At 41.2% G+C, this 26,799-nt stretch overlaps 4 pseudogenes; 1 reads left to right on the top strand and 3 right to left on the bottom strand.

Moving 5' to 3' along the window:
- Nucleotides 1-327: 327 nt before the first annotated feature.
- Nucleotides 328-25,285, bottom strand: LOC119525062 (annotated as a pseudogene).
- LOC119525053 lies at nucleotides 10,534-13,126 on the bottom strand (annotated as a pseudogene).
- Nucleotides 18,033-22,182, top strand: LOC119525052 (annotated as a pseudogene).
- LOC119525051 lies at nucleotides 24,466-25,136 on the bottom strand (annotated as a pseudogene).
- Nucleotides 25,286-26,799: the final 1,514 nt, after the last annotated feature.

Here is a 26,799-nt window from a genome sequence, read left to right as displayed (position 1 = left end):
AGAAATGCCAACAAATAGTCAGAGAAATGGAAACACGTGTGCAATCAGGAAATCAGCACACAAAATCCTGGCCCCTTCAGGGAATGAGTTGGTAACATGGCCTCACCTAGCTAAGACTTACTGGAGCCCAAGTGAAAAGGGAAGATGCACCCATATATACATCTTTCATTAAAAGTTGTGATTTTGTATTTTCCTGTAACTTTAGAATAGCTGTAAAATACTTCTGGAAAATGGAGAAGTAGGTGTATTAAAACTCACAATGGAAGTAAATGCTTCAATAAATTTTTAAATTATTTTATTAAGGCTTGAAATCTTTTGTTTGCTGAAATATGCATAACATATAAATATGAAATGAATGTTTAACATCTTCTTTCATGTAACAGTAGCTTCAAGAGATGGTAAGTGTTTGAGAGTCTCTTCAATCCATGTTATTTGATGACTCTTTGAAGAGAGAACTTGAACCTATTCAGGTGCTTAATGACATGAAGTCTTAGAAATACTTAAATGAAGGTGTCTTGAAATTTGCAGGCACAAAGCACTGAAGTATGACATCATATCAAATGAAGCAATGACCATTACTATCCAAACAGCCACATATTTGTCTACAAAATTATTAAAGTACTGGTCTAAAAATAAAATGCCTGGCCCAATAAAGACAGTGTCTTGAAGGTATAGTTCACTTTTGGTCATATGAGCTACCGCCAATTTTTGTGCAACTTTAGCAAAGACACATCCAAACATTAGGGTATAAAGATAAGAATGTTTTTGAAACATATTAGCTGCTGACTTTTATAGCTCATTATTGCCAGGGTGATCATTAGTCCTATGTGGAGTCCAGGTGACAAGACACTAGTACCTGTTATAGTGGATCCATTTTTGCCAATGCCACCATGAAGGATGACATGGAAATAATTTGAACAAGAAAAACATTGCTCCCCCTACTACTCTGAGAACCAGAAATATCTTCCATTTTATTTCTAAAGTAGGTATCATATAGTCACACATTTTTGCTCCTCCAAATGTAGACAACACAAGCTAGATTATTACAGCTACCTGAATTTCAGTTACATCCACTTTTCCAAACCTCAACATGCCTGAAACATAAATCTGCCAGTGAGCACAATAAAACATGAACATCCCAATAAAAGAGCAGAAAAACAACCAGTCAGGATGCTTAGGATATTTCTAAGTGAACAGCAATTGAAGTTCCAACTGCCATAAACACTGTGGAAAGAGTCACGTTCATAGTCAAAAAGGTCCTTAATAGAGAACAAGAATTTGCTCTTCTGGCCTGTTTCCCATCAACACATCTAGTGACTGGTAGATAGAGTCCCCGGGCACATAAAATGCCCAGTGTGGTGCCTCCTCCGTGCTGTGGGGCAGTCAGAGATGAGCACGAGTGTGGTGAGCAGGCCGATGGCGAGGCCGAGGAGGGGGATGGAGTTGGGGGTCTCACACAGCAGGATCCACTGGAGCAGCCAGGGCCGGTAGATCCACAGCATGACTCGAGCAGGGAGACACTATGGCTGTGTGGTGCTCCTCTAGCCACAGCAGCTGCCCATGCTCAGCAGCTCTGCCAGCGCCTTCAGCCAGCTCCGTGCCTGCCTGGTCCTGGCGCCCGAGGGCAATGTGGCAGGGAGGTGGAGGGGCAGGGGCAGGGGCAGGGAGGTGGAGGGAGGAGCCTGCAACCGGGGCCTGCACCCATGGGGTGGAACTCGCGGGTTGGGCCCGGCTACGCCAAGGTGGAGGGGAGGGCCCAGGAGGTGGGGGCGGGGCAGCACGTCGGGGAGGGAGATGCAGGTGGGGGGATCCCGGTGACCTGCCACGTAGGGTGGGACCGGCTCTCATAAGCCACCAGGAGGTCGCCATCAGGGCCCAGTGGACAATAACTTTTTAGTGGGCTCCTAAGGGCCCAGACTTCCCTGAGGAGTTGAACCTACCTTCTAGGATCTAGTTTCTTCTCCCTGGACATCTAAAGTGCTCTCCTGAGGGAAGCCTTTCTGCGGGCTGAACAGTTACGAAGCCGGTTCCTCTAACTGGTGGTGCACACGGTTCCGTTCTAGTGTGGGTGCACCCTGTTGTGATTAACCACTGCAGGAGGAAGTTGCCAACAAAGCTCTTGGGTATTTCTGTGGGAGAAAACGATGTTGCCAGCTTTGATCATCAGCACGATGGCCTCCATCTGTCTTCTCTCCATCTCATGGGATTGATCTGTAAGCACTTTTCTACGGCATAGAACAAGCTCAGAAGATGCTTCTAAGGTGGTGTTGGGCAACATCTACCTGCAGATGCAGTTTGGCCCACAAGTTAATAGGCTGGTGAAACCATTTTTCTGATTCCAGTAGTCTGATTCCAGACCCACCCTTCTAACCACTGCAAAACACTACCTAATATATTTATGAACTATAGGACTTTGGTATTTTTGCAAATATTGAACATTCCAATCTTCATATATCAGGTAGATTCTTTGCCATTCCAATCCATTCAAAATATTGCATCAAGAATTATTTTACTAAACTTACTAAAACTGGTGATGTATTTCCCCACTCAGAATCCTTTGATGAACTCCACCCTCCCTAGCTCAGTATTCAAAGCTTCAATCTACTTGTTCAGTCTTTCCTCCCAAGTGTCTTTTCCCTCACTCCTCCCCCTAAATTCCATGCTCCAGTCTCAATAGTTTATTAAAACATAAACTCCTTTTCTTATCTTTTGAGCTGTGAGAACTGCTATGTTTGATAATTTCTCATGAACCAGTGAGGATTTTAAATAACTTTTAATTTAATTTCCTTTTACTGAGATGACTTTCAAAGGACCCCACTTTTAAAAAGAAAAAGTCAAGGACACATCCACATTTTGGATAAAATTGCACTAAGAATAATTCTTGAGAATCAGATATGGGAGATGAAAGCCTGTTTTTTGATTGCTTGTTTGTTTTAGTACCTGTGCCAGTTTGGATGTGTTATGTCCCCCCAAACTCCATTATCTTTGATGTAGTCTTGTGTGGGCAGGAAAGTAATGGTGTTGATTGGATTGGAGACTTTTGGCTGGATGTTTCCATGGAGGTGTGATCACTCAATGGAGGGCAAGAGCTTTCACTGGATAATTTCTATGGAGGTGTGGCCCCAGCCATTCATCATGGGGCCTTGATTATTTTACTGGAGCACTATATAAGCTCAGACAGAAGGAGAGAGCTTGCTACAGCCAAGAAGGACACTTTGAAGAATGCACATAAGCTGAGAGAGTAGCTGCAGATGAGAGACTGTTTGAAGACAGCCGTTGAAAGCAGACTCTTGTTCCAGAGAAGCTAAGAGAGGAAAAATGCCCCAAGAGCAACTGAGAGTAACATTTTGAAGAGGAGCTTCAGCCTAGAGAGGAACATCCTGGGAGAAAACCATTTTGAAACCAGAACTCTGGAGCAAATGTCAGCCACATGCCTTCCCAGCTAACAGAGGTTTCTGAACACCATTGACCATCCTTCAGTGAAGGTACCTGATTATCGATGACTTACTTTGGATACTTTTTGGCCTTTGGACTGTAACTGTGTAACCAAATAAACCCCCCTTTATAAGAGCCAATCCATTTCTGGTGTTTTTAATTCCAGCAGTATTAGCAAACTAGAACAGTACCAGTTATTGATGTTGCATACTGCTTAAATACATTTGGAAGAAGTTTATAAAGGAGTTAAATTGTCAGTATATTTAAAAGCCAAGTCACTGGCTGCAAGCCCAATGTATTCATTGAAAATAAAATATTCCTGTCAAAAATTCAAAATCTGAAGGCATTTAGTTTAATTTTTTATATCTCCACTCTAAAGTTAAAATTAAGATGTGTATAATTCATTTGGGATGTCTGATATTTTTCTGATGATTACACTGAGGTATTTGAGTTTCAGAGGAAGACCACAGAGGGAAGTTCCATTCTCGACAGTTCATATCAAGAATGCAGATCTCAGGATGACATGTCACTCTTGATGTTAATCCAGATGACCTGGCTGAGGTGGTGTGTGTGAAGTTACTTTACTATAAAGTTACCCTTTGCCAGGCTACAGGTTATGTTCTCTTTGGATGAAGTCTCTATATGCACCCCTTATTTAAGTAGTTTGGGAGTTATGTTCCACTTCCTTGAGGGCTAAGAATCTACAGAAATTATGTGGAATTCTCAAAAATGGAAAAATTTTATTCCCTTATTTATTTATTTAACCAGTTGTTTATTTCAGTATGGATTCCTGGATATTTATATTATATTTTGGGTTCTAATACAATGATATTTTTTCTATTTTTTGTCCAATTTGTTTCAGCTTTGGCCAATGGGGCTGTTTCAGTAGATTACCATGTTCCACTTATGTAACTCAATCCTTGTCTTTTTTTTCTTGTTGTTTTCTTAGGAGACCTTGTTTTTTTCTGGCACTACAAGATCCTGCAAGCTTATCTTGTGTAGTTTCTGCCCAAATTCTACAAGAAGTCATTACTACAGGAGCCCTGGTTCCTTTTATTAGAGAATAGTATATTGTTTTAAATTAAATTCAGTTTTATTGAAATATATTCACATACCATACAATCATCCATGGTGTACAATCAATGGTTCACAGTACCAACATATAGTCATGCATTCATCACCCCAATCTATTTTTGAACATTTTTCTTACATCAGAAATAATCAGAATCAGAATAAAAAATAAAAGTATAAAAGAACACACAAATCATCCCCCATCCCACCCTATTTTCATTTAGTTTTTGTCCCCATTTTTCTACTCATCCATCCATACACTGGATAAAGGGAGTGTGATCCACAAGGTTTTCACAATCACAAAGTCACCCCTTGTAAGCCTCATTGTTATACAATTGTCTTCAAGAGTCAAGGCTACTGGGTTGGAGTTTGATAGTTTCAGGTATTTACTTCTAGCTATTCCAATACATTAAAACCTGAAAAGGGTTATCTATATAGTGTGTAAGAATGTCCACCAGAGTGACCTCTCAAATCCATTTGAAATCTCTCAGCCACTGAAACTTATTTCATTTCATTTTGCATCCCCTTTTTGGTCAAGAAGATAAGAGAATGGTATTTTAATTAGGTCTGGGAGGTAATTGTGCTCACTGCTATTGGGGTTTCCTTGCTTCCTGGCCCTCTCAGCAGAAGGTGCAAGGACATGAATGTCTATTTACTAAGTTACTTATATGCACATACTAACATTTATATATGTAATCATCTGAATATATGTTATGCTACACAAGTGTTCATACTGATGTCTCCTTCTCTATTCCTTTATTATATGGGCTTCTAGTCTTCTGCTCTGTAACCTTCCACTCCAACAGTGAGAAAGCTGGCTCCCACCCTCTGCCATCTATAGACTCAATGTGCCACTCCAGTGTACACATATAGTGGTTTTGGAATTGTTAACCAGTGCCCCAGTGGAAGTAATTCTATCAATTAGATTTCAGTGCTGCCATGAACATTATTTTAAGTCCACTTTTAAAGATTTCACTCACTTTCTTCCAATACCTGCATGTAGTTTGTTTGTTTTATACATTTGCAGTAGAGAGAGATTATTTTATCTTGGTCTGCAATGTATTCTAGGGTCTAACAATCTGTAAATTGATTTTGTTAATCTTTACTTTTAATTTTTTATTAATTTCATAAACTAAGATTCACATCTTATGATACGAAATTGTATGGATGTTGACAAATGCATATTGGCAGTTATTTGTCATTAAAATATCATACAAAATACTTCACCTATTCAACCCTACCATAACCCCACTTACACCAGCTGATTTGTTAACATCTCTGTAATTTTGCATTTTATAGAATGTCATATAAATGAGATCATATAGTATGTGGCCTAAATATGTATCAAACTTTAAAAGTAGTAAATTCACATAGTGTGAAAGTCTGATTATATAAGATTTCTGAAATATCAAAATCCCCTTTTCCCATCCACACCGAAATCCATGTTGAAGTCTTGAATTCTCCATGTTCAAATCATTTATTTTCTATTTTATCCACCTTAAAAGTAGCACTCTATGTTGCCATTTAGCATTGTGAAAAATGAGGATGTAGCTCTTTAACACTATGTCTTTCACTTATAGACTTTCTCTCACTCATTCTTCCAAAGAGCTGTCACCACTTCTGATTAAATAATTGTGATTTATATTACTATATCTATTTGAAGTATCTGGTAGTTAGGGTTCTACAGAACCGAACCAATAGTAGATACACCACACACACACATACTTTTTAAAGAATTGATTTGGGTGAATGTTGGGACTGGGGTTTGGCAAGTCAGAAACCCATAGCCTAGTCCAGCAGGCTGGAAACTCATCAGGAATTTTCTACAGACTTGATGCAGAATTTCCCCTTCCTGAGGAAATGTCAGTTTTTGCACTAAAGGCCTTCAGCTCATTAGATGAGGCCCACCCACATTATTGAATGTAATTTACTTCACTTAAACTCAAGTGACTGTACATGTTTTACCTGCCCCCATCCCTGAGGACACATTGCTAACTTTGCAAATCTGAGAAGAGTTTCCTGCAGTTGCATATCCTGACTTTAAAACAGAAATGAGAAAAGAAATTGAAGAAATGATGCTCTGTTCTGTAATTTATGTATTCTATAGAAGCAACTATTTTTTAACTGCTTTCTGTCTGAAGCCACACACTTTCCTCTTAAAGCCACTGTTGTTCAAACTTCACTTTGACTTTAATGACATTAGCTGCATTAAGGGAAAATTTTACCTCAATCAAAATATTCCCATTAAAGAATTAATTCCAAATAATAAAACTGAGTTCCCTTATTCCATCTAGACATCATATAATTTTAATTTTCTTAGACATGAAATATTTGTTTCTCAACAAAGTTAAGGTATGCAATGAAAGCTTCATCAAGATTAGGCTGCTTCACCTCTGAAATTCTTAGGTGTTCAATAGAAAAACAACTTTCAGTTTCTCTATTTTTTTTTCTTTTTCCAATATCTGCTTGTATTATGGAAAGGAAATTTCTTAAAACTTCAATATAAACACTGGGACATATGCTTAAAACAAGAAATGTTCACAAAACATAAACCACAACAATCCCCTATAATTCATTTAAAAGCAATTGGTACTTTAAGAAAAGCTATTGCTACCTCATTTGAGCCTAGAGAGAAAGAAATGAAGAATTAAAAACTTCCTTCAGAGGTGAATATTGTACATCACCTCCCTTGTCCTGTTTATGAAGTATTAGGATAGATGACTGGATGACAAGAGGAAAGAAAAGAAACTGATAATCTTTCAACTCAAGCAGCTCACATGAATGACTTTACTTAATGGAAGATTTTTTTTTTTTTTTAAATAGCCAAATTGAAAAGTATTTTACATTAAGTGGAGTAGGGACTGTTTAACTTGCCTAGAAAGTGAGAGTCTTCTCTCTTACCGTTTCCTATTTCTTCTACCTGTTTTGGAGAGCAATGCTGAATGTTGTGGAATTACCCAAAGTTGTGAAAATTATATCCATTCTAGTCCCATAAAAATAATAAAGCATTGTGGTATTAGTGCTTGAAATTCCCAATCAATGTTCAGAAGAAGGTTCAGCTTCCCAGACTCTCAGACTGTGGTCAACAACATGGGGAAATGTAGGGCTCAATTCACCTCACATGCAAAAACTCTCCAAAGTCAAATTGTGGTAACACGGAGAAGCAGACTCTTACCAAGTCTTGAGTTTTGACAGTCTGAACCCTCTTGGATTGAAACATACAATGTGTACTTTGAATGATGTCATTCAGGATTCCATTAGTCTCTTCAAATGATTTGATGTTATTTTTGTTAAAACATATTAAATCAGAAATAATTATTTATTACTTTTATGCAAGTACTTAGAATATATTGCAGTGTAAAGAAGGTATTTTACCTAAAATTTACCTTAAATTTACTTGATTTATCAGAGAGAAATATTCCTTCTCTGGGTATCTTGAATACATTTCTTTATTTCACTGATCTATACAAAGCTGTAAAAAAATGATTGTTAAGATTGAAACATATTCATCATCACGAAAGTGAAAAGAAACCTATGCAATGAGAGAAAATATTTGGAAACCACATATCCAGTATGGATTTAAAATCCAGAATGTATAAAGAAATCCTACATCTCAAAAGTAATAATAAGAAGCATTTAAAAATGGGGAAAGTACTTGAATAGACATTATTCCAAAGAAGATACAAAAATGATGAAATGACCTAATGCTCAACAACATTAACTGTAACAGAAATGCAAATCAAAACAACAATGAGATGTCATTTCACACACACTAGAAAGGCTCTAACAAAAAAAAATCAAAATTAAAAGTGTTGGAGAGGATGTGGAGAAACAGGAATGCTCATCCATTGTTGGTGGTTATATAAAATGGTGCAGCCACTGTGAAGACAACTGGGTGGTTCCTCAAAGAGTGAGGTATAGAAGTACTATATGAGCTGTCAATCCCACTACTAGTTATATTCCTATAAGATTTGAAAGCAGGAACTACTTGCACACCAATGTTCATTGTGGCATTACTCAAAAGTGCTAAAAGATTATAGCATCTCAAGTGTCCATCAAACAATGAATTAATAAATAAAATGTGATGTATGGATACAGTGGAATATCACTCAGCCATAAAAAGTAGTGAAGTTCTGATATGTGCAACAACATGGATGAGCCTTGAAGATACCATATTAAGTGAAATAAGCCATACAAAAAAGACAAATATGTGATCTCAATAATATGAAATAATTAGAATAATCAAATTCATAGAGTTAGAATCTAGAATATAATTTACCAGGGGCTGTGGTGGGGCTACAGAATGGAGAGTTAATGCTTAAATTGTACAGTTTCTACTTGGCTTGATTCTAAAGTTTTGGTGGTGGTTGATGGTGATGGTAGCAAAACATTGTGAATCTATTTAAAAGCATTGAATTACATATTGGAATGTGGTTAAAAGGGTAAAATTTAGGTCATAGATGTGTTACTAGATTTAAAAAAATGAAAACATGGATTGTACATCAAAAACAGTGAACCCTAATGTAAGCAGTGGAATATAGTTAATAATACAATTATAAAAATATTCTTTCATGAACTGTGCAAATGTATCACACTAAGCAAGGATAATAGGGTGGTATATAGGAAGTCTAACATTTATGCATTATTTTCCTGTAAACCCACAATTTCTCTAATAATTTTTTAAAACATGAATCTCAAGCTACTGATCTTCATTTTTTTCATGGGAAAGGAAAACACTTCAACTGTTGCACACAGAGCCCTCTGAATAACCATGTGTGTTGGCCACGGGCCCCTCCCAGTTGGGGGATTTAGAGCTGTGCCTGGGAAATTTGGAGACCAAAATGGCTCACTCCCTACTCTCAGCTTTGCATGTTTGTTGCTCTGCCTACCCTTAGGAATTGAGAGAAGACATTTGACAAAGTGTCATACAGGGATTTATACCCATTATGCCGTAGATGATTAGGGGTTTCCCCTTCTTTTGAAATGAGAACATGATTGTTTTCAGAGGGTAGGAAGGTTGTTTCCCATCTCTCACACACATGCTGTGGATATTCCTGATCCAGCCAGGTCTGTTCATCACCTGATCCCCACTTGTGCTTTGCCAAGTCTCTCTGATTCTTATTGAAAGTCAGGGATTGCTCAAGAAATCATCTTATTCTAACATTCACAAATTGTTTGTAAGGATAAGCATTCACAGAACAATTAAAACCACGCTTTTGTTATCAATACTTGGCCTCCTTGGGGTGATCATTCATGCTTTGAAGAGTTAGTGACTATAATGTTCCCAGATGTGCATTCATAGGTGATTAAGGTAGTCTACAGAAGAAGACATTCCCAGTGTAGTTGCAGAATCAGATGTATCAGCAGTAAGAATTACATCCTTACAGTTTTACAAGGCCTGGGATGTAGGTAAGGGCAGGTTTGTGGGGAGCACAAGTTAGAGCTGCAGCACTTCAAAGGGAATTGGTCAGGGAAGGAAATCAGAACTCTCCTAAAGATTCTATTCTTCCAAGTATATTATAATTTTTATAAATACTAATTTGAAACAGAAAGTTCTTTTATCCTTAAATATTGGTCACACCCAATTTTTGTCTGTAATTCTTTTTCCCTGGCTCTTTGTTTGAAAATTCATCTCATATGTCTCAACTCAAATGTTTTATCCTTAGAGATAACCTCATTGGCCATCACCTTAAAAAGTTCCTAGTATTCCCTATCACAACAGCTGGCAATTGCTTTTTGTTTTTGGTTTGTTTTGTTTTTTATTTTTTAGAACTTTGTTATAAATACACATGTTTGGTGAGTGAGGGGGTGACAGAAGCTGGAGACAGTGTGGTCCACAGCCTGGAGAGGCTTGGAGGCTGGAAGCCACAGAGACAGTCCACCCCACAGGGCAGGCAGGCAGCATTCTGGGGCCTGTGAACACTTGGTTGGTGTCAAGAGTCGGTAGAGGGTCCTGTCCAGGGCAGGTGCGCCCAGCTCCCTGGAGGCCCTTGATGTGAGGTCCCACAGTGGCAGCAGCACCTGGGCTCAGCTCACATCCTTCAGGGCCTTGCAGGCAAACTTTGGCAGCATGAAGGCCACCAGTTGCACGTCCACATTGTAGTACCTCAGCTGCATCTGTTCCACTTGCTTCTGTGTCAGCTGCTGCACAGCCTCCCAGAAATTGGTGCTCTGGGGAATGGGGGTGGGGCATCAGCAGAGAGTGCTCTGTGCCCACCGTCCCATCCATCACCAACCCACCCCCACCATCAGGGCAACCCACAGCTCTCCAGATTTTTGCTGCACAGCATGAAGCCAATCTGGTCTCTGGGGGTTTGGGGTGGGTGGGGATGATGCAGTAGGTGTGACCCACCACAGGGAAGAGGGACTTGCAGAACAGCCTCATCTCCTTGATAAGTCCAGGTGCAGCCACTGGTACTCTCCCTGGCAATGAGAATCCCATCCTCCTTGAGGGCTGTTTCCATGAGCTGGCAATAGGATTCCTTGAAGAGGCTCTTGGCTGGGCCCCTAGGGTCCGAGGAGTCAGTGATAACATCCAGAGAATCTTGTTCTGTTTCATGAACCCAAAACCATCACCCACGGGTAGGGTCAGATTTGAGCAGGAGCACTCACTGCCATGCCTGGCAGGAGCTTCTTGGAGACCTGGATGACATCCTTGTCAATCTCACAGTGGATCACGGTTTCCACTGAGGGGTGCTTCACCACCGCCCGCAGGTCGTCCCCGTCCCCGCCCCTGCTGATCAACACCTTGCCGGGGTTGGGGTGGTGGCTACAGAGGGGCAGGCTGGTTATCAGCTCCTGCAAGAGCTCATCCGGATCAGTGCACTGGATGACGCTGTCCAGCACCAGCGCATTCCCCTGAGCCTTACTGCGGAAGACAAGGATGTCCCGGTAGCGTGAGCGCTGATGGTGTAGCAGCCTTTCCACCCGCGGCGACAGGGCCTGGCTGGGCCACAGGCTGCGAGTCTCCAGGAACCAGCCCTCGCAGTTGGCAGCGGGGCGGTCATGGCCGTTGGAGCGGGGCTCAGTTGCGGGCGGTCAGCTGGCGGGCCCAGGGCTGCGGGGAGAGCACAGCCGCAGCACAACCGGGCCAGTTCTGCCGGCCACCCCTGCCGCTTTATAATTGCTTTGGTTGAACTTTTTGTAATTATCTGTTTTATTTATTTTTTTATCACAGTATTTATTTATTTTTAAGTGTTTCCTCATTTATTTCCTGCCTCATTTCACTAGAATATAAACTGTTTGTGTTACATACATTTTGTCAGCTACCACTTATTTCCCAGAACTAAATCAAGTTCTGGAACTTATTAGGTAAATCAAAGAATGCATTAATAAGTTAATATGGTGACTCCGATCCATAATCATATACATGACACTGTTGTACCAGTGATTCTTGCACATTATGGGTTACATTTGCCCACGAGTGTCTGAGAAAAAGCATGGACATTTTTCTTAAATAAGTGTGCACATACATAAAACAACCTTGTTGCAGAAAAGATGAAGGGCTTTACAGATGGTTTAAAATCCAACCTTACTCTATTGTCCTCATATTGTCCATAATGAGATAATCACTTCTCTGGAGAAGGAGGTAATAGAATCAACAACAGGGGCTGCAACTCCTCATTCAGACCCCACTCTCTCTCCTCATGCAGGTCCTCTGTGGGCTTCACTTATATGATAAGCTCACTCCCTGGAAGTCCTTTCTTTTCTCAAGTTTCTCAGGTCTCTTTCAGATAGGGCACATTGCTACACACACACACACACACACACACACACACACACAACACATGGATTATTTGAGGGAGATCTTATGATGAGAATCCTCAAGGGGCAGTGCTCTGTAGTTGCACAGATTAGGCCATAGATCTCCTGATGTTTTAAGGCATTCTGAAAATGAGACTCTCCTCAATTCTGCAATATCTTTCTATCTCCCAATTCCCCCAAATCTCCTTTCTCCTTTTGTCTAAAGCCTCATAACAATAACATAATAATATAGGGGATGACCCTGTCCTGACTTAGGGTTCTCAGGAAATTTGCTGCCCAGGACTGGCACCTTGTATTCTTGATGATGATGATAATGATAATTGAGGAGAAATTCACAGAATCTAAAGATAAATATTTTTAAGGGTACATCTAACACCTTCTCTAACAGTTCTGAAATATTTTCATCACCGCAAAAGAAATCCCCAAACCCATAAGGCACTACATTCTCTTTTTGGTGCCCTACTCCTGGGAAAACATTGATTTGCTTACTTATCTCTATGGTTTTACCTATTCTGAATATGTTATAAATGGAATTGTACTATACATAATTATTCATATCTGGGTTCTTTCACTTCATATAAGGTTATTCCTGTTAATCCACATTGTTGCATGAATTTGTATTTCATTTCTTTTTATTGATGAATGATTTCCCAATAGGCATATATCACATTTGTTTATGAATTCATTCATTAGTAGATGCATGGGTTTCCATATTTTATTGTGAATCAAATTGATATGAACATCAGTTGTAAGTATTTGTTCAAGGACCTTTGCTCAAAACTTTTTTATATGAGTGAAGTTGCTGTATTGATACAGGCCCGAATAGCGAAGCTTTGGTCGGCAGGAAGGGGGGCATGGGACTAGGATTGTAAGTGAGCCAATCCTGAGCCATCCTTGACGGACCAATCAAGATACCCAGAATGCATGCACCAATCAAAATTGCCTTCAATTGAACCAATCACAAGTCACTCTTAGCTGGTCCCCCATTCGACCACAGTGCATCCCTTATTTGCATAAAAATCAGCCAATCAGAGTACACCAAGTGTCTAAGCCCTACCCGCCAACCTATAAAATCCAAGACAAGGCACTGAGGATAACTCTCTGTTAGGTTTGCTGGAGCCGAGTTGTTCACACATACTGTCTAGAGCAGTAACATTGCTGGAAATGTAGCACCGCCCACCCTAGAACACTGCCTGAGTTGTAACTCCACGTTGTAACTTTGTGTGAGCTGTAACATTGTGTGAGCTGTAACATTGCCTGAACCTTGATTTGCCATGAGTCACAGCCTGCAGAGAGTGGTCTGGCGCGTCTAGCTTAACATAGTCTTCCATAATGTTTCAAGTAAAGCTTTGCTGTCATCTTGCTGCTGACTTGTCCCATCTGTGAATTCTTTCAGTGGGACTGAAGCTGGAGTAGGACTTTGCTGTGGAAGGGGCCTGGCCTGGTCAGTGAGTGAGCTGGTAAGAGTGTCATGTTAATTCGTTTCAATTTTTAAAGTACCATCAAATTGTTTTCCACAGCAGCTACACAGTTTTACACTTCCACCAGAGGTGTGTAAGGGTAAAAATCTCTCCAAATCCATCTCAACACGTATACTTTGCATTAAAAATTAATCCTAGAGGGTAAGAAGTGGTGTATCATTGTGGTTTTCAGGTGCATTTTCCTAAAAGCTAATAATGCTTTGTGTGTTCTGACATGCTAGTTAGTCATTCCTGTCATCTCTGGAGAAAGGTCTCTTCAAAGTCTTTTACTTCTTTAAAAATTGGCTCACTTGTTTTTTTGTTGCTGGATTATTTGAGTTTCTTTTATAGCCTGCATATCAATCCCTTACCAAATATAAGTTTTGAAAAGACTTTCTCCCTTCCTGTAGCGTGCATGTCACTGCCTTCAAAGTGTTCTGGATTGACAAGTTTTAAATTGTCCCATGATGTCCAGCATATCTGTGCTTTCTTTTATTGTTTGTGCCAAAAACCTAAAGTCATAAAGGTTTTACTCCTCTGTTTTCTAGTGAGGATACTTTATTTTAGCTTATGAAGGTAAGTCATTGATCCATTTGAGTTAATGTAATGTTTTTTCCTAGGAACTCAATTCTGTTACATTAATCCATATTTCAATGCTTACACAAATATAATAGTTTGATTATGTAATTTTGTAGACAGCTTTGAAATCAGTAATGGTGAGCCCCTCCCACTTTCTATTTTTATCTCAATGTGGATTTGGCTACTTAAGTTCACTCAAATTTCCTTTTGTCAGTTAAAAAATTAAGCCTTCTGATTCATGAAGTCTTTCCATTTATTTTGGTCTTAAATTTTCAGCATTTTTTGTAGTTTATAAGGTACAGGTTTTATGGCTCCATGGTTAAATTTTTTCCAAAGTATTTTCTTAACTTTGTAAATTGTTTTTTTCACTGTCTTATAGAATAATTTATTGTAAATATGTAGAAAGACAACTAATTTCTCACTTACATTTTGTATTCTGTGGCTTTGCTAAACAGTTTTATTAATGTAAAAGATACGGGTTACTGAGGGTTTTCTAGGTGTAAGATTGCATAATCTGCAATGGCAGATAGTTTGACTTCATTTTTTGCAATGTGGATGCCATTCATATCTTTTTGTATGCCTAATTTCTCTGACTAGAATTTTTGGTAACATGAACGGAAGTTGCAAAAACTGGTCTTAACTTTGTTCCTGATGTTAGAGGAAAAGCTTTCACACTTTTGCCATTGAGTACATTAGCTGTGAGCTTTACATGTATGGACTTTCTCATCCCCCAAGGTATTCCAATTTTATGGAATGTTTCCATTATAAAAGTATGGTTGGACTCTCAGTAGTCTGGACTCCTGAAGACAATTATATAATAATGTAGATTACAAGGGGTGACAGTGTGATTGTGAAGACCTTGTGGATCACACCCCCGTTATCTAGTGTATGGATGAGTAGAAAAATAGGGATAAAAACTAAAGGACAAATGGGATGGGATGGGGGATGATTTGGGTGTTCTTTTTTCACTTTTATTTTTTATTCTTGTTCTGGTCCTTTCCGATGTAAGGAAAATGTTCAGAGATAGATTGTGATGAACGCATAACTGTGTTATCATACTGTGGACAGTGGATTGTATACCATGGATGATTATACGGTGTGTGAATGTATTTCAATAGAACTGAATTTAATAAAAAGAAGTATGGTTGGACTAAAAATGCCTTTCTGCTTAAATCATATAGATTGTATGTTTTTAGTTTCTCCTTTTTGTTCTGTTACTGTTCATTACATTGATTTTCTTATGTGGATTCATCCTTGTATTCCTGGGATAAATACCATTTTTCATGGTTATAATCTCTTTCACATGCAGGTGAATTCAGGTTGCTAGTACTTTTTGAGGAGTTTTGTAATTATATTCATTATGCGTTTTGGTCTGTGATTTTCTTTTCTTGTAGTGAATTGTTCCACTTTGGTATTAGGGTAATGATGGACTCAGTATGAGTTATGTGTTCTCTCTGCTCCAATTTTTTGAAACAGTTTGAGAAGGAATGGGGCTAGCTTTGTAAATGACTGCGAGCATCCACCCATGAAGCCATCTGGACCTGGGTTTTTCCTTGTTAGAAGGGTTTGCATTACTGAGACAATCTTCTCACATGCTAACTCTTCAGATTTTCTCATTATTAGGCCATTTTTAGTAGTTCATGTGTTTGCAGGAATTTGTGTATTTAATCTACATTATCCAAGTTTTTGGTCTCTAATTGATCATAAAATTCTCTTATAATCCAACTAAGTTCAGTGAAGTTGATAGATACAACTCTTACTTCTGAGGTGTAATTGAGGCTTTTCTTTTTTCCTATTCAACACAGCTAAATATCAGTTAAAATTATCTTTTCAAAGAACCAGTTTGATTTGGTTAATTTTCTTAATTTGTATTATATATTGCATTTATTATAAATTGTATATATTACATACTTTTATTATATATTGAGTTTAACTCAACTATATTTTTACTTGCTCTATTTTACCACACTTCCCACATGAACAGTTAGTATATGAATTTTAGATATTTTTCCTTAATGTAATCTTTCAAAATTATACATATATCACTGAGAACTGCTTTCATTCCATCCTGTAAGTTTTGGTAATATGTATTTTAATTTTCATTTGTATCAAAATGTTTTCTAATTTCCCTTATATATCTCTCTTTGGCTCATTGGTTAAATCTGTGTTTAATTTAAAAATACATGTTTTCTAATTTTTCTTCTGGTATTAGAATATAGTTTCATTTCATTGTGTTTATAAATGATACTCTTGCAACTGGAATTACTTTTTAAAAGCTACAGACTGTTTTTGGCCTAATGGTGTATCATAGATAATCCACATGCACATGGTGAGAATGTGTACTCGGCTATTGTTAGCGGAGTGTTCTGTTCAGTTTCTAATGTTGTTCATGTCCTTTATTTCCTTCTCTGATATTTTGCACAGATGTTCTATCCAATGTTAAAATGTAATATTGAATCCTCCAAATTTCATTGTAAATTCATATAATTTTGTTTTAATATGAACAAACATTTTTTGTTCCATATATTTTGATCTTGGAGCTTTGTTTTTGGGTGGGTATGTTTGTAATTGTTGCATATTCTTGAAGGCTTTGCCATTTTATCAATATGCAATCTGTTTCCTTGTCTCCTGTAACAGCCAGTTTGGGATGTACAATCTATTCTTTCTGATATTAATGGAGCCACCCCATCACACTTCCATTATTTCTAAACATCCAAGAATGCATGCCATCCTTTCACTTTCAAAGTGTTTGTCCTTAGATTGAAAGGAAAATCTTGTAGGTAGTATATTGTTGGATTAACTTTACTATCCATTCTTCCAATACCACCCCCCTTTATTTGAGAGGTAATCTGTCATTTCTAGTTTGTTATTGCTGATATGGCTTTAAGCCTGCAATTTTGCTTTTTTGACTATATTACTCACATCGTGTTTTCCCTCAATTCCTCCATTGCATTCTTTGAGATTTTTTTATTGTACCATTTTGACTCTTTTCTTGTATCTTTAAAATTTTATTAGTGGTTATCATGGGGATTATTAACCTCTTAGTATGATTTCAACTGATGAACTGTTGAAATCCTTCAGTGAATTTTTATTGTGGTTATTGTAATTTTCAATCTTAGAATTTATTTTTGGTTAGTCTTTTGCAGTTTATTAATACTATTTATCTTGTATATAATTTCATATATATAATATGAAATTATTGTTTATTGGTATTCTTTATTCCCTGAATCATTGTACTGGTTTTCTTTTGTTCTTTGTCCAAGGTTTCCTTAAATTTCAAAAAATATATAGAGCAGGCTGCAGCTGCTGCTTGGAGCAGTGTGGCTGCAAGAGCTTCCAGGGTATTTCAGGAAGGCAGCATGAGGAGGAGGAGGAATTGGAACAGGAGAGGAGGTGGCAGGCAATTGAAGGAATGATAAAGGAAGGAAGAGGGCAGGGAGTCCACAGGAGGAGGCTGAATTGGCCGGGCTGCTCACCTCTTGCTGGCAGTGGGTGGCAGGGCAGGTGGTGCAGCCCTCCACCCAGTATACTTAGTGCAGCTGCCCACAGACCTGCCACCCTGGGCAGTGCTTGAAGCCACCCAGAGCAGGACCACAGAGGTGACTGCTGTTGTGTTCCTCAAATTCTGTGACAAGTACTGTGATTGGAATTGACACAGTACAACTGTTTCCACCTGGGAAAAACAATATGGGAATTCCTGTTATGCCATCACTGGTGCATACTATGTTTAATGGAGATCCTGATGAAGTTGGAACACTAATATTTAAGAAAGATGTATACTTTCAGAACAGTGAAAAGAGAAACCCCATTGCATGCTGGTGTGTATCTCAGAGATGCAGAAATCATTGAACAGCTTATTCTATCTGGAGATAGAGTTAATTAATGCTAAAGACAACAAATGGTTGAAACCTTTATGCTGGGCAGTTGCATCTGGTAGTAAGAAAGCAGTTCAGGTACTTTTAAAGCATTCTGCAGATGTAATACTCATAAAAAAATGGACAAAACCTTGACACATAGATGCTGCTAATAAAGCTGTAAAGTGTGTTGAAGCTTTGGTACCCATGCAGAGTAATGTGAATGTGTCTGATGAAGCAGCAAGAACTGCACTAATGTCATGCAGCTTTCAGTGGACTTGGTGAGATTGTAAAAGTATGCTTGCCTAGAAGTGCCAAAATTAATAACTTAGACAAGAAAAACAGGCATGCTTTCCGTTGAGCAGCATATAAGGGTTACATTGAAGTAGTAAAATTACTTGAGGCATATGGAGCTGAAGTGACATGCAAGGATAAGAGGGCATATATAACTCTGCATGGTCACACATGGTCCACAACCTCTGGAGGAATGATGAGCATGATCAAATATCTTCTAGGTTTTGGAGTTGAAATAAATGAACCAAATGCCTTTGGAAATACACCTCTTCACATAGCCTCCTCGAATGGACAAGTTGTTGTAGTGAATAAAATTATAGACTGTGATGCTAATGTCAATCAAAAGAATGCAAAAGGATTTACTCCTTTGCACGTTGCTGCTGCTTCAACACATGGAGCATTGTGTTTAGAGCTTCTAGTTGGCAATGGGGCTGATGTCAACATGAGGAGGAAAGATGGGAAAATCGCACTGCACATGACTGCCTTCCATGGTGGATTCTACAGATCACAAACCATCAGAGTGGATCTGTATTTGATTGTGAGGATGAGTGGAAACTCCTTGGCCTATGGCATGGTATGGCCATGAGCTACTAATCAACACTCTTATTACAAGTGGTGCAGACACTGCAAAACATGGCATACATGGAATGTTCCCCATTTGTATGGTCACCTTAAGTGGTTTTTCACATTGTTTATGAAATTTTTTTCAGGATTTGATATAGATATCCCAGATGATTTTAGCAGGACCTGTCTACATGCAGCTGGAAGGAATTTGGAGTGCCTCAATCTGAATACTGGTGCAGACTTCAACTGAAAGGACAAATTTGGGAGATCTCCACTACACTATGCTGCTGCCAACTGCAGCTACCAGTGCCAGCTTGCTTTTGTGGGATCAGGAGCAAGTGTGAATGATCTTGATGAATGAGGCTGCATGCCCCTGGACTGTGAAGTTTCATCAGACACAGATGGCAAGTGTCTGGAATACTTACTAAGAAGTGATGCAAACCCAGGGATCCTGGATAAGCAAAGATACAATGCAGTTCATTATTCAGGTTCTTATGGTCATCATTTATGTCTTCAGCTGATAGCAAGTGAGCCTCTTTTAGATGTTTAAATGGAAAATTTGGGGACAGAATTGTTTAGTGATTAAGACAATAAAATAATAAGCCCTTCACACTTGGCTGCCTATCATGGTCACCATCAAGCACTGGAAGTGTTGGTACAGTTTTTGTTAGTTTTTGATGTAAGATATGGTAGTGGAAGGACACACTTAAGATCTTGCCACATTTAAAGGTCATGTTGAATGTGTGGATGTATTCATTAGTCAGGGAGCTTCAATCTTAATAAAGGATTACATTTTGAAGAGAACAACTACACATGCTACAGTAAAAAAAAATGGTCATTTAGAATGCCTATGGCTATTAATAGGAAACACAGAGCCACAAAATGTAGTAGATATTTAAGAGGGAAATGGACAGACTTCTCTGCTGCTGTCTGTTCTCAGTGGCACATGGACTGCATTTACTCACTACTGAACAAAGAAGTAAATGTAGATGCCAAAGATAAATGGGGGTGGACAGCAGTGCATAGAGGGGCAGTTACAGACCATGAAGAATGTGTAGATGTATTACTTCAACATGTTAAGTACTTATTCTGGGATAGCAGAGACTGGACACCAATAAACTTGTCAGCTGCCTGTGGACACATTGGTGTGCTTGGAGCCCTTTTGCAGTCAACAGCATCTATGGGTGCAAATCCAGCCACAGGAGACAATCATGGATATAGGGTAGTCCACTGAGCTTGCTACAATGGTCACAGGAAGTTTTCCAGACAATGGAAAGAAATGCCTTCAGTCCATTGCATTGTGCAGTGATAAACAACAATGTAGGGACTGCTGAGATGTTAACTGATACATTAGGTGCCAGAATTGAGAAAGCTACAGATTCCAAGGGAAGAACAACTGTGCATGCATTGGCCTTCACTGACCATGTAGTGTGTTCACAGTTGCTGCTCAGCCATAATGCTCAAGTCAATTCTGTTGCTTTTCTGGAAAACACCTCTCATGATGGCTGCAGAAAATGAACAAATACCATTGTGATGTTGGTTTGCAGTGCTGGTGCTGATCCAACTTTACAAGTTAACAGTAAAAACACCATCCTCCATTTGGCTTGGAGCAAGGGTCATGAAACTAGTGCCTTGTTAATACTGGAGAATATACAGAAAACTCAAATGCAACCAATGCAGCCTTGCAAACACCTCTGCATGTTGCTGCCCAACATGGACTAACATTGTGCTTCAGGAACTTGGGGGAAAGGAGCAAGTGTGTTTCCAGTAGAGAAAAATGGATATACCCCAGCTTTGGCCTGTGCTGCCAATAAGGTTGTGGCTGACATAGGGTTTATCTTTCAGGTGCCTTTCTGATGTGGAGGCACAAAGCAGATCCCAAGCGCCTTGATAAACTTCTGGTCACTCTCTGTCTGAGGAGATATATAAGACCTGTTGTGGTTGTCATCTGGATAGATTTTACCATCAGTTCCAGGTCCTTTTTGGATGGGAATTTGTTGACAGTTCTGCCTGTTCTTTGTTGTTTTTGGTTATTAGGATGGGTATACATTTTTGTCATTTGTTGTAAGTCATTATGGGCAATATATGTAAAAATAGGAGTTATATTGTCACCATTTAAACCAGAAACCCAGGGTTTATATGTTTATGTGATTATGGGTAAATTTATTAGCCCCTACAATACAAGCATCATAAGGTTGGAAACTGTGGGGCTGAGAGTTTCTGTCCCATGTCCCCATCTGTCCCTGTCCCTGTGATCAGCTCCACTTCCATGCACCTGGCAGTATTAGCCTCATCCTTCAGCTGGAGCCCAGAGAACAAACATGCTGCATTGCTCAAGGCATCCTTGGATCCATAGAACCCCTCCAGGGTCCCTGTTGCTGGGTTGAGTGTGAGCAGCACAGGAAGGAGCAGGGGGCACTCCCTGGCCTCTGCTGGCCCCAGTCCATGTTCCCCTGTGAGCTCTGAGGTTACTGCTCAGGGTGCAGGTGAGTCTGGCTGTTGTCCCTGACCTCCTGGGGATGCAGAGAGGGCAACTGAGTCAGCACAGGCTGGGAAGGGAAACTGCAACACAGACAAGGCAAAGTGATGGGCAAGGTGCAGAGTGTGGCTGCCTGGGGTCTGAGCCAGAGGGGCTGAGGCAGGCTGTGGGGGGCAGTCCTGGGTCTCTGAGGCCTGTCCCTACCTGCGCAGTGGGAGGGGAGCATGAGGAGGAGAGGGGTACATGCCATGGTGGATATGGCCCTGTGTGGCCCACAGGATAGTGGGGCTACCCCAGGCCTTTCATACTCCCTCCCTATGGGCCACAGGAAGGGGGACCCTCTTGGAAAATCCAGGCCCACCTCCCCTCTGACCCAGCCTCCTCATAGAGCTAGATTCTAGACCCTGAGCTGGGGCCTGTGGACAGGGAGGAAGCCTGATGCTCTAGTTCACCCATGGGTGGGGCCCACAAGGAAGCAGCTGCATGGACACACAGACCCCTGTGCAGGACACTCTGCCAGGCCCAGAAAGGACCTGGCCACTGAGTCCCCACAGGGATCCCAGCCCTGTGGCCTCCAGTCAGCTGAGAGTTACCCGGCTGTGAGCACCCATCCTGCAGAACCCCCCAGAGCCCCTCTAGTCTCAGGTCTAACTCTCCCTCCTTCTAGACCTGGGAGCCCTGAGGCTTTCCCTTTCTCAGAATCCTCAGACATGACTTTCTCATATTTGAGTCCTTGACACTTTGTCTTTCACACATATCTAAATAATCCCTGCAGGGACATTGGAGCCATCACCCTGGTGAGGCCTTCACTGACAGGAGACTTGCTCTGAGGGACACATGAAATCATGACCCGGGAGCCTGCCAGCTGCTCTGAGGGGAAAACACCACAGGAGCAGAGAGCAGAGCAGTTCCCTCCATGCAGAGCCCACAGGGGAGGTGGTGTTTGCAGTGGCCCCTGGAGAGTGAACTGGAGTTTGCTGAAGGGAAAGAGATGTTAATAGAAGAGAAAAGAGAACAGGCCAAATGCTCACCCCTTCCAGAGCAGGGCACAGGCAGATGATGCAAACCACCCATGGGCTGCTGCAGAGGGTGGGGAGTGGGATGCTGCATGGGTGTGTGGGGGCAGATTGCAGAGGCCAAAAAGCACATGAAGAGATGCTCCCCACCATTAGCCATCAGGGAAATGCAAACCACAACCACAGGACACCATATCTCACTCACTACTGAGGCTGCTATTAAATTATATAGAATATAGAAAATTACAAGTGTTGGAGTTTGTGGAAACACAGGAAAACTAGTTCATTGTTGGTGGGGGTGTAGAGTGGTGCAACTGCCATAAAAAAATTTCGATAATTACTAAGAAAGTTAAGTATGGAATTAGCTTATGACCCAGCAATCCCACTTCTAGGTATATAGCCAGAAGAACTGAAAGCAGGGATTCAAACATATATTTTCACATGAATGCTCCTAACAGAATTATTCACAGTTGCCAAAGGACAAAAGCAACCAAATGTCCATCAACTGATGAATTGATAAACAAAATGTGAAATATTATTCAGCCATTAAAAGAAATGAAGTTCTGACACATGCAACAACCTGGATGATTTCTGAAGGTACCGTGTTGAATGAAATAAGCCAGACACAAAAGAACAACTAATTTATGATCTCACAATTATAAGATTATTAGAGTAAGCAAATCCATAGTGTCAAGAACTAGAATATAAGTTTTGAGGGGCCTGGGTGGTGGTGGGGAATGAGGAGTTAATGCTTAAATTGTAAAGAGGTTCTGTTTGGGGAAAAGTTTGGGTAGTGGATGGTGGTGATGGAAGCACAACATTATGAATCTAATCAACATTACTGAATTATATATTTGAATGTGGTTAAAAGGGATATTTTAGGTTGTACGTGAGTTGGCAGAGTAAAAACAAAACACTGCATAAGCCATACAACAGAAACAGGGAACGCTAATGTAAACCATGGACTATAGTTACTAGCACAATTATAATAATATTGTTTTATCAATTCTAACAAACGTGCCACACTAATGCAAGGTATTAATATAGGTGGATGGACAACATATGGGAACTCTGAATATGTGCATGATATTTTGGTAAAACTACAATGTTTCAAAAAAAAAAAAAAAAGAAAATGAATGAAGATTAGAGTTGACATGGCCTGGGCCCATTTTATCATTTTATGTCCCTTACAAGCTTTTCTGTGAAATCCACCTCAGTTTCTCACTTGTTAAGCAGGTGGATTTTCTCTCTTGCAGCACACAGCTGGATGCTAGAAATTGCCCCAGCCTCCATGTCATTCCATCTCAAGGGCCCCTCAAGGATGAACTAGAGCCTCTTATCCCAGGTTCAAGCACCTGTGAGAGGAGATACATGTGTCATGTTCCACATCATCTACAAAATATATGTGGTCCCACTAGACACAATGTGTCTAGTTTCTTAGAGAGCAAATAAATGTTCAAAGTTCATCAGCTATTTAAAATCTCTCATATTCTGATATTAATTTAGAGTTTTGAAATCCTCCTTCAAAACATAAACATCTACCAGAACTAACTAAGTGATGCCCCATATAAGGGATCTGAGAAGGATGTTCAGAGAACAATAAATGTATCTGTCAGGGTTGCAATATGCACATTACCAAATGCATATTTTCCTTCATCGAGTTTGTTTTGGCGCAATTATAAATATTACGTATATAAGGAAGGACAGTTACTGCTTGTACATAAATATATACAGGCATATGAATATATATGAATATTCTATGAAATATTAGGTTTGTATCCATCATAAAAATAATACATTATAATACAGATGCTAATACTCTTTGAACAATATAATTCTTACTGGAAGTGTTGGAGTCTGGGATTCTCACTGTCACTGTATATATTTTCCAGCTTCCATTCCCTTCCCTCATGGTAGTCATACAGGGAGGGAGGAAGCAGAATTTTGCATTAAGCGCAATGGAGAGAGCGGTGTACACTGGAAACGTGCTGCCTGGGACAGAGTGCAGGAGCCAAGTGGCAATGGGGCCCTGTGCCCTCCCTTCCCCTAATCTGCTGTTTATCATTTTTCACACTCTCTTCTATCTCCTCCTGTGAAGGCTGAGCCACTCTGACCATAAGAAGAGGTTTGGTGGCTTCCCCATGGAGGAAGCCCAGGGAGGGGGCTGCAGGCGGCGAGCGGGTCACCTTGGCCAGGCCATGGAGCAGCTCTGTCACTCGCAGTAGCCAGGCCGCACTCCGCCGGCCCCTGGCCCTGGTGGGTCCCTCCCTCCTGGCAGGTCTCCCCGCTGTACCCTGTTGCAGCCTGTTACTCTGGTAACCTTGTAGGGAGTTGGGGTGCACAGCTCTGCGGGACCAGTAGCGCCCCTTTAAACCATGTGCCCCCGCACCCCCCTGTACATCCACTCGCACTTCGTCTCCAGCCCCAGCCCTGTCGCTTGCCCCGCGCCCGGTGGCCCTGGTGGCTGTCGTCGCTGGGCCACCTCGAAGCAGTGAGACCAGAAACCGAGTATTCGCCCCGGCCCCTGCGCCCCGTGCACACGCCAAGCCCGCGCCCGGCCCTCCGCCCAGCCGCCGCAGAAAGTGCCCCCGTCGTCGAAGTCGGACCTTCCGCCCTTCATTCGGGGGCAGCCCCGGCGCGCTCCCCGCGGGGACAGGGACTTACACAGAGCTGGGCACGGCGGGGTGTAGCTCAGGGGTGGGGACCCGGAGGCCGAGCTCAGGACAGCGCCCCAGGGAGCTCCCGCTGCCGCTGGGCTCCAGTCCGATGCCGCCCCGCCCATCCCCGCTCTTCCGCAAAGCCGCCGCCGCCTTCCTCCTCCTCCTCCTCCTCCTCCTCCTCCTTTGCTGCCACCCCCGGGCTAGCGCTGCGCACCAGCGGACAGCCCGGGCCCGGAGCGGATCTTCCGCTCCTCCCGCCCGCCCAGGAGAGCCGGGCGCAGAGGCCGGGCCCTGCCCGCAGCCCGGGGGTAGCCACTTCCCCGGTGGGTGGCCGCAGGGATCCCGCTCTCGCGGAGCCAGTGTTGGCGCGGTGGGAAGCCAGTGGGAGGGCGGGTTTGCCCCACTTCATGTCTTTTGGGGTGCAGAAAAGAAACTTCCCCATCCTGCAGTGATCCCAGTGGGAAATCACAGGACCTGTATCTGGGGGTGAAAGGACAGGAGCCTCCCACAGACCCAGCCCTGGAAACTGTCCCTAATAGCACCAGTGGAGCTCAACATATAACAGACAGAAATTTCATGCTAAATAATTTCAAGCCTAATAGCCAAATATATCTCTATTCTGTAGAGAAAAATATGTCATTTTATGTGGATTATATTTTGAGATGAGTAGGATCTAAAACTTAAGAGAAAAAGAGTTAGAAAAATAAAATATCAAAACTCTAACAATATCCAACATCCAGAAATCACTATAAAACCACAAAAATGACAAAATACTGTTAAGGAATACAATCTAAAATATGATACATAAAGGGCTGAACATTTATTACATATATCATTATGAAAAAGTTGGGAAGCCACAGCATCTAGCATAAGAAGGAGAGAGACTTGAGCCACCCCAGTGTCTGTTATTCACAAGGAACACGGTTCAGGCAACTATTTGTGGGGGAAGGTCTGGATGGTGATCGGAGTCAGTGGTGGCTGGATGGGTAAACTGGATCTGGGTGCCAGAACCCAACAGAACACAGGAAAGAGCAGAGAACTGTTCCTTGGGGGCTCTTGGTTATGCTACTTGACCCAGTGAAGAGCTTCCCTTGGGTGGTGCTTTCTATCCCTGAAGAACCAGGTTGATCACCTGTGCTCAGGTACCAATGAATCCTATTGCAGTGTCTTTCTCTCCCCCAGTGTGTCAGGGCAGCAGCCTGAGAGCTCAGAGACCCTTTCCCTGATTGTGGAATGTGACATGTGGCTCAGTACCTCTTCCCAGCTGCTCTCCTCAAAAATGCATGTTATCTTCTTGACCAAAAGGGGGATGTGAAAGGAAATGAAATAAGCTTCAGTGGCAGAGAGATTCCAAAAGGAGCTGAGAGGTCACTCTGGTGGGCACTCTTACGCACAATATAGACAACCCTTTTTAGGTTCTAAAGAATTGGGGTAGCTGGTGGTGGATACCTGAAACTATCAAACTACAACCCAGAACCCATGAATCTTGAAGACAATTGTATAAAAATGTGGCTTATGAGGGGGGACAGTGGGATTGGGGGGGCATAGGGATCAAACTCCCATTTGTCTAATTTGTGGATGGATTAGTGGAAAGTTGGGGGAAGGAAACAAACAAACAGACAG

The sequence above is a fragment of the Choloepus didactylus genome, assembly GCF_015220235.1.
Source record: "Choloepus didactylus isolate mChoDid1 chromosome 23 unlocalized genomic scaffold, mChoDid1.pri SUPER_23_unloc4, whole genome shotgun sequence".
NCBI lineage: Eukaryota > Metazoa > Chordata > Mammalia > Pilosa > Megalonychidae > Choloepus > Choloepus didactylus.
Note: the sequence above shows the minus strand (reverse complement) of the source record. Positions and strands in the feature narration are given on the sequence as shown.